A 12429-nucleotide genomic window follows, 5' to 3' on the forward strand; every position below is an offset into this window, starting at 1 on the left:
AGTGGACAGTGGAGTGCCTCAGGGATCTGTATTGGGACCCTTACTGTTCAATATATTTATAAATGATCTGGAAAGAAATACGACGAGTGAGATAATCAAATTTGCAGATAACACAAAATTGTTCAGAGTAGTTAAATCACAAGCAGATTGTGATAAATTGCAGGAAGACCTTGTGAGACTGGAAAATTGGGCATCCAAATGGCAGATGAAATTTAATGTGGATAAGTGCAAGGTGATGCATATAGGGAAAAATAACCCATGCTATAATTACACGATGTTGGGTTCCATATTAGGTGCTACAACCCAAGAAAGAGATCTAGGTGTCATAGTGGATAACACATTGAAATAGTCGGTTCAGTGTGCTGCGGCAGTCAAAAAAGCAAACAGAATGTTGGGAATTATTAGAAAGGAAATGATGAATAAAACGGAAAATGTCATAATGCCTCTGTATCGCTCCATGGTGAGACCGCACCTTGAATACTGTGTACAGTTCTGGTCGCCGCATCTCAAAAAAGATATAATTGCGATGGAGAAGGTACAGAGAAGTGCTACCAAAATGATAAGGGGAATGGAACAACTCCCCTATGAGGAAAGACTAAAGAGGTTAGGACTTTTCAGCTTGGAGAAGAGACGACTGAGGGGGGATATGATAGAGGTGTTTAAAATCATGAGAGGTCTAGAACGGGTAGATGTGAATCGGTTATTTACTCTTTCGGATAGTAGAAAGACTAGGGGACACCCCATGAAGTTAGCATGGGGCACATTTATAACTAATCGGAGAAAGTTCTTTTTTACTCAATGCACAATTAAACTCTGGAATTTGTTGCCAGAGAATGTGGTTCGTGCAGTTAGTATAGCTGTGTTTAAAAAAGGATTGGATAAGTTCTTGGAGGAGAAGTCCATTACCTGCTATTAAGTTCACTTAGAGAATAGCCACTGCCATTAGCAATGGTTAAATGGAATAGACTTAGTTTTTGGGTACTTGCCAGGTTCTTATGGCCTGGAGTGGCCACTGTTGGAAACAGGATGCTGGGCTTGATGGACCCTTGGTCTGACCCAGTATGGCATTTTCTTATGTTCTTATGGCAGAGGACAACACGAGGATGGCGAGCACACTGGCACACCACATTCAGCTGGAATCGTAGACTTATTGTTGGATGTGAATGGGAGATATTGATTTTGACAGTTAAGAATAATTCACCTATGACACACACACGTGACAAGGCAGAGGATAGCACAAGGATGGCGAGCACGCTGGCACACCACATTCTGCTGGAATCGTAGGCTTACTGTTGGATGTGAATGGGAGATATTGATTTTGACAGTTAAGAATAATTCACCTATGACACACACACGTGACAAGGCAGAGGATAGCACGAGGATGGCGAGCACGCTGGCACACCACATTCTGCTGGAATCGTAGACTTACTGTTGGATGTGAATGGGAGATATTGATTTTGACAGTTAAGAATAATTCACCTATGACACACACAAGTGACAAGGCAGGGGACAGCACGATGATGGCGAGCACGCTGGCACACCACATTCTGCTGGAATCGTAGACTTAGTGCTGGATGTGAATGAGAGATATTGATTTTGACATTGTTAAGAATAATTCACCTATGACACACACAAGTGACAAGGCAGAGGACAGCACGATGATGGCGAGCACGCTGGCACAACACATTCTGCTGGAATCGTAGACTTATTGTTGGATGTGAATGGGAGATATTGATTTTGACATTGTTAAGAATAATTCACCTATGACACACACAAGTGACAAGGCAGAGGACAGCACGATGATGGCGAGCACGCTGGCACACCACATTCTGCTGGAATCGTAGACTTATTGTTGGACGTGAATGAGAGATATTGATTTTGACATTAAGAATAATTCACCCATGACACACACAAGTGACAAGGCAGGGGACAGCACTATGATGGCGAGCACGCTGGCACACCACATTCTGCTGGAATCGTAGACTTATTGTTGGATGTGAATGAGAGATATTGATTTTGACATTAAGAATAATTCACCCATGACACACACAAGTGACAAGGCAGGGGACAGCACTATGATGGCGAGCACGCTGGCACACCACATTCTGCTGGAATCGTAGACTTATTGTTGGATGTGAATGGGAGATATTGATTTTGACATTAAGAATAATTCACCTATGACACACACAAGTGACAAGGCAGAGGACAGCGTGATGATGGCGAGCACGCTGGCACACCACATTCTGCTGGAATCGTAGACTTATTGTTGGATGTGAATGAGAGATATTGATTTTGACATTAAGAATAATTCACCTATGACACACACAAGTGACAAGGCAGAGGACAGCGTGATGATGGCTAGCACGCTGGCACACCACATTCAGCTGGAATCGTAGACTTATTGTTGGATGTGAATGAGAGATATTGATTTTGACATTAAGAATAATTCACCTATGACACACACAAGTGACAAGGCAGAGGACAGCACGATGATGGCGAGCACGCTGGCACACCATATTCTGCTGGAATCGCAGACTTATTGTTGGATGTGAATGAGAGATATTGATTTTGACATTAAGAATAATTCACCTATGACACACACAAGTGACAAGGCAGGGGACAGCGTGATGATGGCGAGCCCGCTGGCACACCACATTCTGCTGGAATCGTAGACTTATTGTTGGATGTGAATGGGAGATATTGATTTTGACATTAAGAATAGTTCACCTATGACACACACAAGTGACAAGGCAGGGGACAGCGTGATGATGGCGAGCCCTTTGGCACACCACATTCTGCTGGAATCGTAGACTTACTGTTGGATGTGAATGGGAGATATTGATTTTGACAGTTAAGAATAATTCACCTATGACACACACACGTGACAAGGCAGAGGATAGCACGAGGATGGCGAGCACGCTGGCACACCACATTCTGCTGGAATCGTAGACTTACTGTTGGATGTGAATGGGAGATATTGATTTTGACAGTTAAGAATAATTCACCTATGACACACACAAGTGACAAGGCAGGGGACAGCGTGATGATGGCGAGCACGCTGGCACACCACATTCTGCTGGAATCGTAGACTTACTGTTGGATGTGAATGGGAGATATTGATTTTGACAGTTAAGAATAATTCACCTATGACACACACACGTGACAAGGCAGAGGATAGCACGAGGATGGCGAGCACGCTGGCACACCACATTCTGCTGGAATCGTAGACTTACTGTTGGATGTGAATGGGAGATATTGATTTTGACAGTTAAGAATAATTCACCTATGACACACACAAGTGACAAGGCAGGGGACAGCGTGATGATGGCGAGCACGCTGGCACACCACATTCTGCTGGAATCGTAGACTTAGTGCTGGATGTGAATGAGAGATATTGATTTTGACATTGTTAAGAATAATTCACCTATGACACACACAAGTGACAAGGCAGAGGACAGCACGATGATGGCGAGCACGCTGGCACAACACATTCTGCTGGAATCGTAGACTTATTGTTGGATGTGAATGGGAGATATTGATTTTGACATTGTTAAGAATAATTCACCTATGACACACACAAGTGACAAGGCAGCGGACAGCGTGATGATGGCGAGCACGCTGGCACTCCACATTCTGCTGGAATCGTAGACTTATTGTTGGACGTGAATGAGAGATATTGATTTTGACATTGTTAAGAATAATTCACCTATGACACACACAAGTGACAAGGCAGAGGACAGCACGATGATGGCGAGCACGCTGGCACACCACATTCTGCTGGAATCGTAGACTTATTGTTGGATGTGAATGGGAGATATTGATTTTGACATTGTTAAGAATAATTCACCTATGAGCACTGCTTTTGGTAGTGGGGTCCTGGTTTGCGAGTCCTCTGCATGCTGCTGTCTGCAAGGCACAAGGGCTTAGGAAGGCTCTGATTTAGTACTGTAAGTGCTAGAACAGAAGAGATACAAGGAGAAACCAGGAAACTTTGTACCCAATGTCTCCAAGGGTTTTTAATGGATAACTAGGATTCCTATTTAAGTTGATCATCACTCGGAGAAATAAGTAATAGAGTGCTGCAGACATAGACATCTATCATTGCAGGTAGGAAACTGGGCTGAGAGATCAAACCTAGCACCATATCCAGGAACAGCAGCTACGCCTCAGCAAGAACTACTGGAGAGGAAGAGGATTCTTAATCAGGGTTCTTCCTTCTATTACTCCAGACCCGTCGGGAAAATAATCTTGCATTTTTTAAATTACTTATAATTAGTTCCAAGACTCATATTTGTCTTGATTAGGTTATAAACTTTACTGAGCAGGGACTGTACCTTAAGTGTTTTAGTAGCACATTGTGTATGTCAAATAGCACTATGGAAATAAGTAATAGCAGTAGAAGACTTATCGGAGAAGGTATAAGAATAAAAAAGACAAGATTTTTAATAATTCAAAAATCTAAACATGTTGGAGATAATTTTCAAAAGCATGTATGTGAGTAAAATGACTTTTTGAAAATTATCCTATGAGGTTGTATGCCTAAAAGTATATGTGTAAAGAATTTCACACATAGCTGCACAGATATTGCAAAGAGGCATGCCCTTGGGCAGGGAAATCATTTATGTGCAAGCATTTGATTTTGGTGTGTTTGCATGTGCGTAAATGTGCATGTGGATAATTACACAGTGGCTCTCCAGCAGTGTAAATGTGCATGTTCATTTTGGTGTGTTTGCATGTGCGTAAATGTGCATGTGGATAATTACACAGTGGCTCTCCAGCAGTGTAAATGTGCATGTTCATTTTGGTGTGTTTGCATGTGCGTAAATGTGCATGTGGATAATTACACAGTGGCTCTCCAGCAGTGTAAATGTGCATGTTCATTTTGGTGTGTTTGCATGTGCGTAAATGTGCATGTGGATAATTACACAGTGGCTCTCCAGCAGTGTAAATCTGCATGCTATTCATTTTGGGGGGGGGGGGGGGGTGTAAATGTGCACATGGATATTTACATGCTGGATCTCCAGCAATGTAAATGTGCATGCTTTTGATTTTGTGTGTGTTTGTGTGTGTGTGTAAATGTGCACATGGATACTTTCACAGGGGCTCTCCAGCAGTGTAAATCTGCATGTTCATTTTGGTGTGTATGTTTGCATGTGCGTAAATGTGCACATGGATATTTACACACTGGGGGGCGGATTTTAAAAGGCGCGCGAATAGCCTACTTTTGTTTGCGCTCCAGGCGCAAACAAAAGTACGCTGGATTTTAGTAGATACGCGCGGAGCCGCGCGTATCCACTAAAATCCTGGATTGGCGCGCGCAAGGCTATGAATTTTGTATAGCCGGCGCGCGCCGAGCCGCGCAGCCTACCCCGTTCTCTCCAAGGCCGCTCCGAAATCGGAGCGGCCTCGGAGGGAACTTTCCTTTGCCCTCCCCTCACCTTCCCCTCCCTTCCCCTACCTAACCCGCCCGCCCGGCCCTGTCTAAACCCCCCCCCTTACCTTTGTCGGGGGATTTACGCCTCCCAGCGGGCCTCCTGCGCGCCGGGCCGCGACCTGGGGGCGGGTACGGAGGGCGCGGCCACGCCCCCGGGCCGTAGTCACGCCCCCGTACCCGCCCCCAAAACGCTGCCGACATGCCCCCGAAACGCCGCAACGACCGGGCCCGCCCCCCCCCCGACACGCCCCCGACACGCCCCCCTCGGAGAACCCCGGGACTTACGCGAATCCCAGGGCTCTGCGCGCGCCGGGAGGCCTATGTAAAATAGGCTTCCCGGCGCGCAGGGCCCTGCTCGCGTAAATCCGCCCGGTTTTGGGCGGATTTACGCGAGCAGGGCTCTGAAAATCCGCCCCTGGGTCTCCAGCAATGTAAATGAGTATGGTTTTGATTTTGGTGTGTGTATGTAAATGTGCACATGAATAGTTACACAGCGGCTGCTCTCCAGCAGTGTAAAAATGCATGCTTTTGATTTTGGTATGTGTGTGTGTGAAATGTGCATGTGAATATTTGTTTATTTAAAAACATTTATTACCCACCCTTCCTACGTTCAGGACAGGGTACATTGTGAACATGCATAAATCCAATGAATATAATAATACAGCACATTACATGATTCTTCAATAAGGGGAACATTACACAGCAAATGACAAAATATTAAAACTTAGATGTTAACTCCATCAAGACAGAAGAACTAATAGTGGGACCAATAATAGGCTACAACATATTCGCTGAAGGAGAGAGATGCTGGGGATTATACATTATCGCTTAGGTGTGGAAATGCTTTTTTGAAGCATGAAGAGTGCTTTTTTTTTTTTAAAGAATATTCTTTCCCGAAGGCATCTTACTTCCTTTGGTAAGCTGTTCTATAAGAGAGGACCTGCAGAAAAGAAAGCACACTCTCTGGTTTCTTCAAGGTGGGTGAGCTTTGGAGATGGGACATCTAATAAATTAAGTTTGCCGGCCTGAGGGACTGGGAGGGAGGGTAGATTTTTAGTACCGAGGAAATCCAGGGGGAGTGTAAATTGTAAATAGTTGGATGTATGATCATGGTGAGCTTGTATTGTATACTGTATGAGATTGGGAGCCAGAGTAATGTTTCGAGGACAGGAGTGATATGTTCATGAATGGGTGTGCCAATTAAAAGTCTTGCTGCCAAGTTTTGTATAATCTGCAATGAACAGGTAGCGTATAATGGGAGACCCATTAAGAGAGAGTTTTAATAATCTATAACAGAGATTGAAGGACAGACCAGAAATCAGAGTGTTCAAGAAGGAGCTTGAGATGACTGAGTAGACTTATTTTGTAAAAGGATGAGTTTGTAATGGTTCTTGTATGGTCGCACAGAGAGAGCGGGTCAATGGTGATTCCCAAATTACATACTGTTTGGGAGACAGTGATGGAATGAGTATTGAATGAGAAATTGTTGGGTGTGTTTTCAACTGGAAAATGTGATAGAACCATGTTGTCTGTTTTAGGATGTTGAGAGCTAGTTTATTGCAGTGAAGCCATTATTTGGATGGTTATCAGACAGTGGGTAAGGAATGATTCTGTCAGGTTCCATATTACTTTCAGAGGAAAAAAAGAATTGGATATCATCAGCATAAATTTTATAATGAACTCCAAGGCCAGCAAGGGGGCGGCATAATGGTGTTAAGTAGACGTTAAATAAGGCAGCAGAGAGCAGACCCTTGGGGAACTCCAGAGCTAAGGGATGTCACAGAAGAAGTAGAAGAAACAATATGGACTTCTTGGGTCCTGTTATTGAGATATGAAAAGAACCAGGACAGAACAGATCCAGTTATACCAAGGGAGTGCAATCTAGAAAGTAAGATGAGATGATTTACTGTGTTAAATGCAGAGGAGATATCAAGGAGACACAGAAGGAAAGCTGAACCCCGATCAAAACTCTGTCTCACTTTGGCAAAGCTGGAAAGTAACAGAAGTTCAGTGCCATGATGTTTTCTAAACACAAATTGATATTGATTAAGGATATTATTAGATCAATAAAGTTGCAAAATTGGTGAAGAACTACTGTTTCTATGCTTTTAGCCATGAATGATAGAGAAGAGATCGGGCAGTAATTGGAAGTAAGGGTTGGATTAGTTGATTTTTTTTTATTATGGGCCGGACTGAAGCCTGTCAGGAATGACACCATGTTGTAGTGAGGAATTAATGAAAATAGTAGTAAAAGGTGCTATGTCAAGTTTAATCAGTTTAAATAATGTAGTATGGCATTTCTTAAGGAGATTAAACGATGATTTCATGTTATTGATAATCTCAGTAGTATCAGATGTTGAGATATAATCAAACCTTTCCCCGACTGGACCATTGGTGATCAATTTGATATGATTCATGTCATGAAGGTCGGTATATAAAAGAATTAAATAAATAAATAAATAAATTCATTGGCATCATTAATAGGAGAGTTATTAAAGGTACTGTTTACAGTTGCCATCTTATTATTAAAGTATGATGCGAATGTCTCCGCGATATTCATCCCAGAAAGCAAGGATGGTAAAGTAGAAGGAACTAAACTGGGGTTAATGATTTTCTTAGCAGAAGAATATAATTATCTTGGGTTATGTAGTGTAGATGGCAGTTTCGTTTAGATTTGTTTTCTTAGCAGAATTGATGGCATCTTGATAGGATAAGTTTACAATCATAGAGTATTTACACAGTGGCTTTCCAGAAATGTAAATGTGCATGCTTTTGAGTTCGGTGTGCGTATAGAAACATAGAAACATGAAAGCAGAAAATAACTGTATGGCTCATCTATCACCTATTCTTCCAATTAATTTAGCATCACTTCCTTAGAGATCCCCTGTATTAATCCCATGCTTTCTTGAATTCAGGTATGTTTTTGTCACTACCTCTTTTACTAGGAGGCCATTCCATGCATCCACCACTCTCTCTATAAAGAAATATTTGCTGAAATTACTCCTTAATCTACCCCCTTTCACCTTCATTTCATAATCCCTTATTCTAGAGCCTCCTTTCCATTGAAAGAGGCTCACTTCCCGTGCATGGAAACCTTGGAGATATTTGAATGTCTCTATCATATCTCCCCTATCTTACTTTTCCTCTATGGTGTACATGATTAGATCTTTGTCTGTCACCATATGCTTTAGAACGAAGACCACTGACCATTTAGCAGCCTCGCTCTGGACCGACTCCATCCTGTTTATATCCTTTTGAAGTTGTGGTTTCCAGAATTGTACTCAGTATTCCAAGTGAGGTCTCACCAGGGCAATATCTCCTCCCTTTTTCTGCTGACCATTCCTCTCCCTATGCAGCCAAGCAGCTTTCTGGCTTTTACCCTCGCTTTATCCACCATAAGATCATCAGATACAATCACCCCCAGATCCTGCTCTTCCTTTGTGCTTAGAAGAATTTCACCTCTAATCCTGTATCTTTCCCTAGGGTTTTTGCATTTTTTAGCATTAAATCTTGACTGTCAGAACTTAGACCATTCCTCAAGCTTTGCTAGATCCCTCATGTTTTCTACTCCTCCCTGACTGTCCATCCTGTTACAGATTTTGGTATCATTGGCAAAAAGACAAACCTTTCATGAGACTCCTTCCATTATGTCGGAAAGACAGGTGCAAGGACCGGTTCCTGTGGCACACACCGCTAGTAACATCCCCTCCTCAGAGAAAACGCCATTTACCACTCCCCTTTGTTGCCTCCCATTCAGCCAGTTTCTAACCCAGTCAGTAACTCTAGGATCCATACCAAGAATGCACAATTTATTTTAAGTTTTCTGTATGGAACTGTGTCAAAGGCCTTGCTAAAATACAAGTTCACTGTGTGTGTATAAATGTGCACATGGATATTTTCACAGTGGCTCTCCAGCAGTGTAAATGTGCATGCTTTTGATTTTGGTGAGTGTGTATGTAAATGGACACATAGATATGGATACATAGATATTTGCACAGCAACTCTACAGCAGTGTAAATGTGCATGCTTTTGATTTTGGGGTGTGTGTATGTAAATGGACACATAGATATGGATACATAGATATTTGCACAGCAACTCTACAGCAGTGTAAATGTGCATGCTTTTGATTTGGTGAGTGTGTGTGTGTATATGGACACAGTGATATTTGCACAGCCATTCTACAGCAGTGTAAATGTGCATGCTTTTGATTTGGTGAGTGTGTGTGTAAATGGACACATAGATATGGACACAGATATTTGCACAGCAACTCTACAGCAGTGTAAATGTGAATACTTTTGATTTGGTGAGTGTGTGTGTAACTGGACACAGAGATATGGACACATAGATATTTGCACAGCAACTCTACAGCAGTGTAAATGTGCATGCTTTTGATTTTGGGGTGTGTGTATGTAAATGGACACATAGATATGGATACATAGATATTTGCACAGCCACTCTACAACAGTGTAAATGTGCATGCTTTTGATTTGGTGAGTGTGTGTGTGTATATGGACACATTGATATTTGCACAGCCACTCTACAGCAGTGTAAATGTGCATGCTTTTGATTTGGTGAGTGTGTGTGTAAATGGACACATAGATATGGACACAGATATTTGCACAGCAACTCTACAGCAGTGTAAATGTGCATGCTTTTGATTTGGTGAGTGTGTGTGTAACTGGACACAGAGATATGGACACATAGATATTTGCACAGCAACTCTACAGCAGTGTAAATGTGCATGCTTTTGATTTGGTGAGTGTGTGTGTAAATGGACACATAGATATGGACACAGATATTTGCACAGCAACTCTACAGCAGTGTAAATGTGCATGCTTTTGATTTGGTGAGTGTGTGTGTAAATGGACACATAGATATGGACACAGATATTTGCACAGCAACTCTACAGCAGTGTAAATGTGCATGCTTTTGATTTGGTGAGTGTGTGTGTAAATGGACACATAGATATGGACACAGATATTTGCACAGCAACTCTACAGCAGTGTAAATGTGCATGCTTTTGATTTGGTGAGTGTGTGTGTAAATGGACACATAGATATGGACACAGATATTTGCACAGCAACTCTACAGCAGTGTAAATAGAAACATAGAAACGTAGAAATGACGGCAGAAGAAGACCAAACGGCCCATCCAGTCTGCCCAGCAAGCTTCACACACTTTTTTCTCTCATACTTATCTGTTTCTCTTAGCTCTTGGTTCTATTTCCCTTCCACCCCCACCATTAATGTAGAGAGCAGTGATGGAGCTGCATCCAAGTGAAATATCTAGCTTGATAAGTTAGGGGTAGTAGGGGTAGTAACCGCCGCAATAAGCAAGCTACACCCATGCTTATTTGTTTTACTCAGACTATGTTATACAGCCCTTATTGGTTGTTTTTCTTCTCCCCTGCCGTTGAAGCAGGGAGCTATGCTGGATATGCTTGAAGTATCAGTTTATTCTTCTCCCATGCTGTTGAAGCAGAGAGCCATGCTGGATATGCATCGAAAGTGAAGTATCAGGCACATTTGGTTTGGGGTAGTAACCGCCGTAACAAGCCAGCTACTCCCCGCTTTGTGAGTGCGAACCCTTTTTTCTTCTCCCCTGCCGTTGAAGCAGAGAGCTATGCTGTATATGCATAGAAATTGAAGTAAAAGGCTTATTTGGTTTGGGGTAGTAACCGCCGTAACAAGCCAGCTACTCCCCCCTTTGTGAGTGCAGATCCTTTATTCCACATTTCCTCTTGCTGTTGAAGCTAGAACGATGTTGGAGTCACAGTAAGCATGTGTACGTTTATTGAATAAGGGTATTGTCTCCAGGCAGTAGCCATCATTCTGGCGAGATATTTGCACAGCAACTCTACAGCAGTGTAAATGTGCATGCTTTTGATTTGGTGAGTGTGTGTGTAAATGGACACATAGATATGGACACATTGATATTTGCACAGCAATTCTACAGCAGTGTAAATGTGCATGCTTTTGATTTTGGGGTGTGTGTGTGGGTAAATGGACACATAGATATGTGCACAGTACAGCAGTGTAAATGTGCATGCTTTTGATTTTGGGGTGTGTGTATAAGTGTGTAAATGTGCATGTGGATATTTATACAGCAGCTTTCCAGTAATGTAGACATGCATGCTTTTGATTTTGGGGTGTGTGTATAAGTGTGTAAATGTGCATGTGGATATTTATACAGCAGCTTTCCAGTAATGTAAACATGCGTGCTTTTGATTTTGGGGTGTGTGTGTGTGTATAAATGGACACATAGATATGTGCACACTACAGCAGTGTAAATGTGCATGCTTTTGATTTTGGGGTGTGTGTGGGTAAATGGACACATAGATATGTGCACACTACAGCAGTGTAAATGTGCATGCTTTTGATTTTGGGGTGTGTGTATAAGTGTGTAAATGTGCATGTGGATATTTATACAGCAGCTTTCCAGTAATGTAAACATGCATGCTTTTGATTTTGGGGTGTGTGTAAATGGACACATAGATATGTGCATACTACAGCAGTGTAAATGTGCATGCTTTTGATTTTGGGGTGTGTGCTGTGGATATTTACACAACAACTCTAGCAGTGTAAATATGCATGCTTATGCCATGCTAATGTATGCAGAATCCTACTAATTTTCAAAGCAAGCTGTTATAAAATTATATGCAGACAGATTTATATTCAGATATTTCTCTCTTCATTAGAATTGGTCATCAGAAGGATCACAATTGAAAAATACTCAATCATTTGTAATATCTGTGTATGAACACAAAAATGGAAGAGGTTGTGATGTTTAATGCATAAGTGTGCATCCTTGCCCACTATGTCTAAGAAAAATGTAGTCAAAAGGGCTGGGCTGCAGCCCATGTGTGCAGATGTGGCACCTCTGAGAGGGAATTGTGCTACAATTGCCATTTGTCTGTAATGAAATTCTCTTTGTGTTGAGCTTGGAAGAATGGGTTTTGTGTGTGGGTCTTGCCAGAATGAGTCTGGTGCCTGTAC

At 42.2% G+C, this 12429-nt stretch overlaps 1 protein-coding gene across 6 annotated transcripts in view; it reads left to right on the forward strand.

The window, feature by feature from the left end:
* The window catches only part of ENTPD5 (ectonucleoside triphosphate diphosphohydrolase 5 (inactive)), a 235517-nt gene that overhangs the window by 46989 nt on the left and 176099 nt on the right, over positions 1-12429 (forward strand). The window contains exons 1-2 of one of the 6 annotated variants that reach the window (XM_029598446.1): positions 4111-4207; positions 6317-6411. The exons of 3 other annotated variants lie outside the window; for them this stretch is intronic. The gene's annotated coding sequence lies outside the window, so the exon portion shown is untranslated. 2 more of the 6 variants (XM_029598445.1, XM_029598447.1) reach the window with 2 other exon arrangements.

This window comes from Rhinatrema bivittatum, chromosome 4 (genome assembly GCF_901001135.1).
Source record: "Rhinatrema bivittatum chromosome 4, aRhiBiv1.1, whole genome shotgun sequence".
NCBI lineage: Eukaryota > Metazoa > Chordata > Amphibia > Gymnophiona > Rhinatrematidae > Rhinatrema > Rhinatrema bivittatum.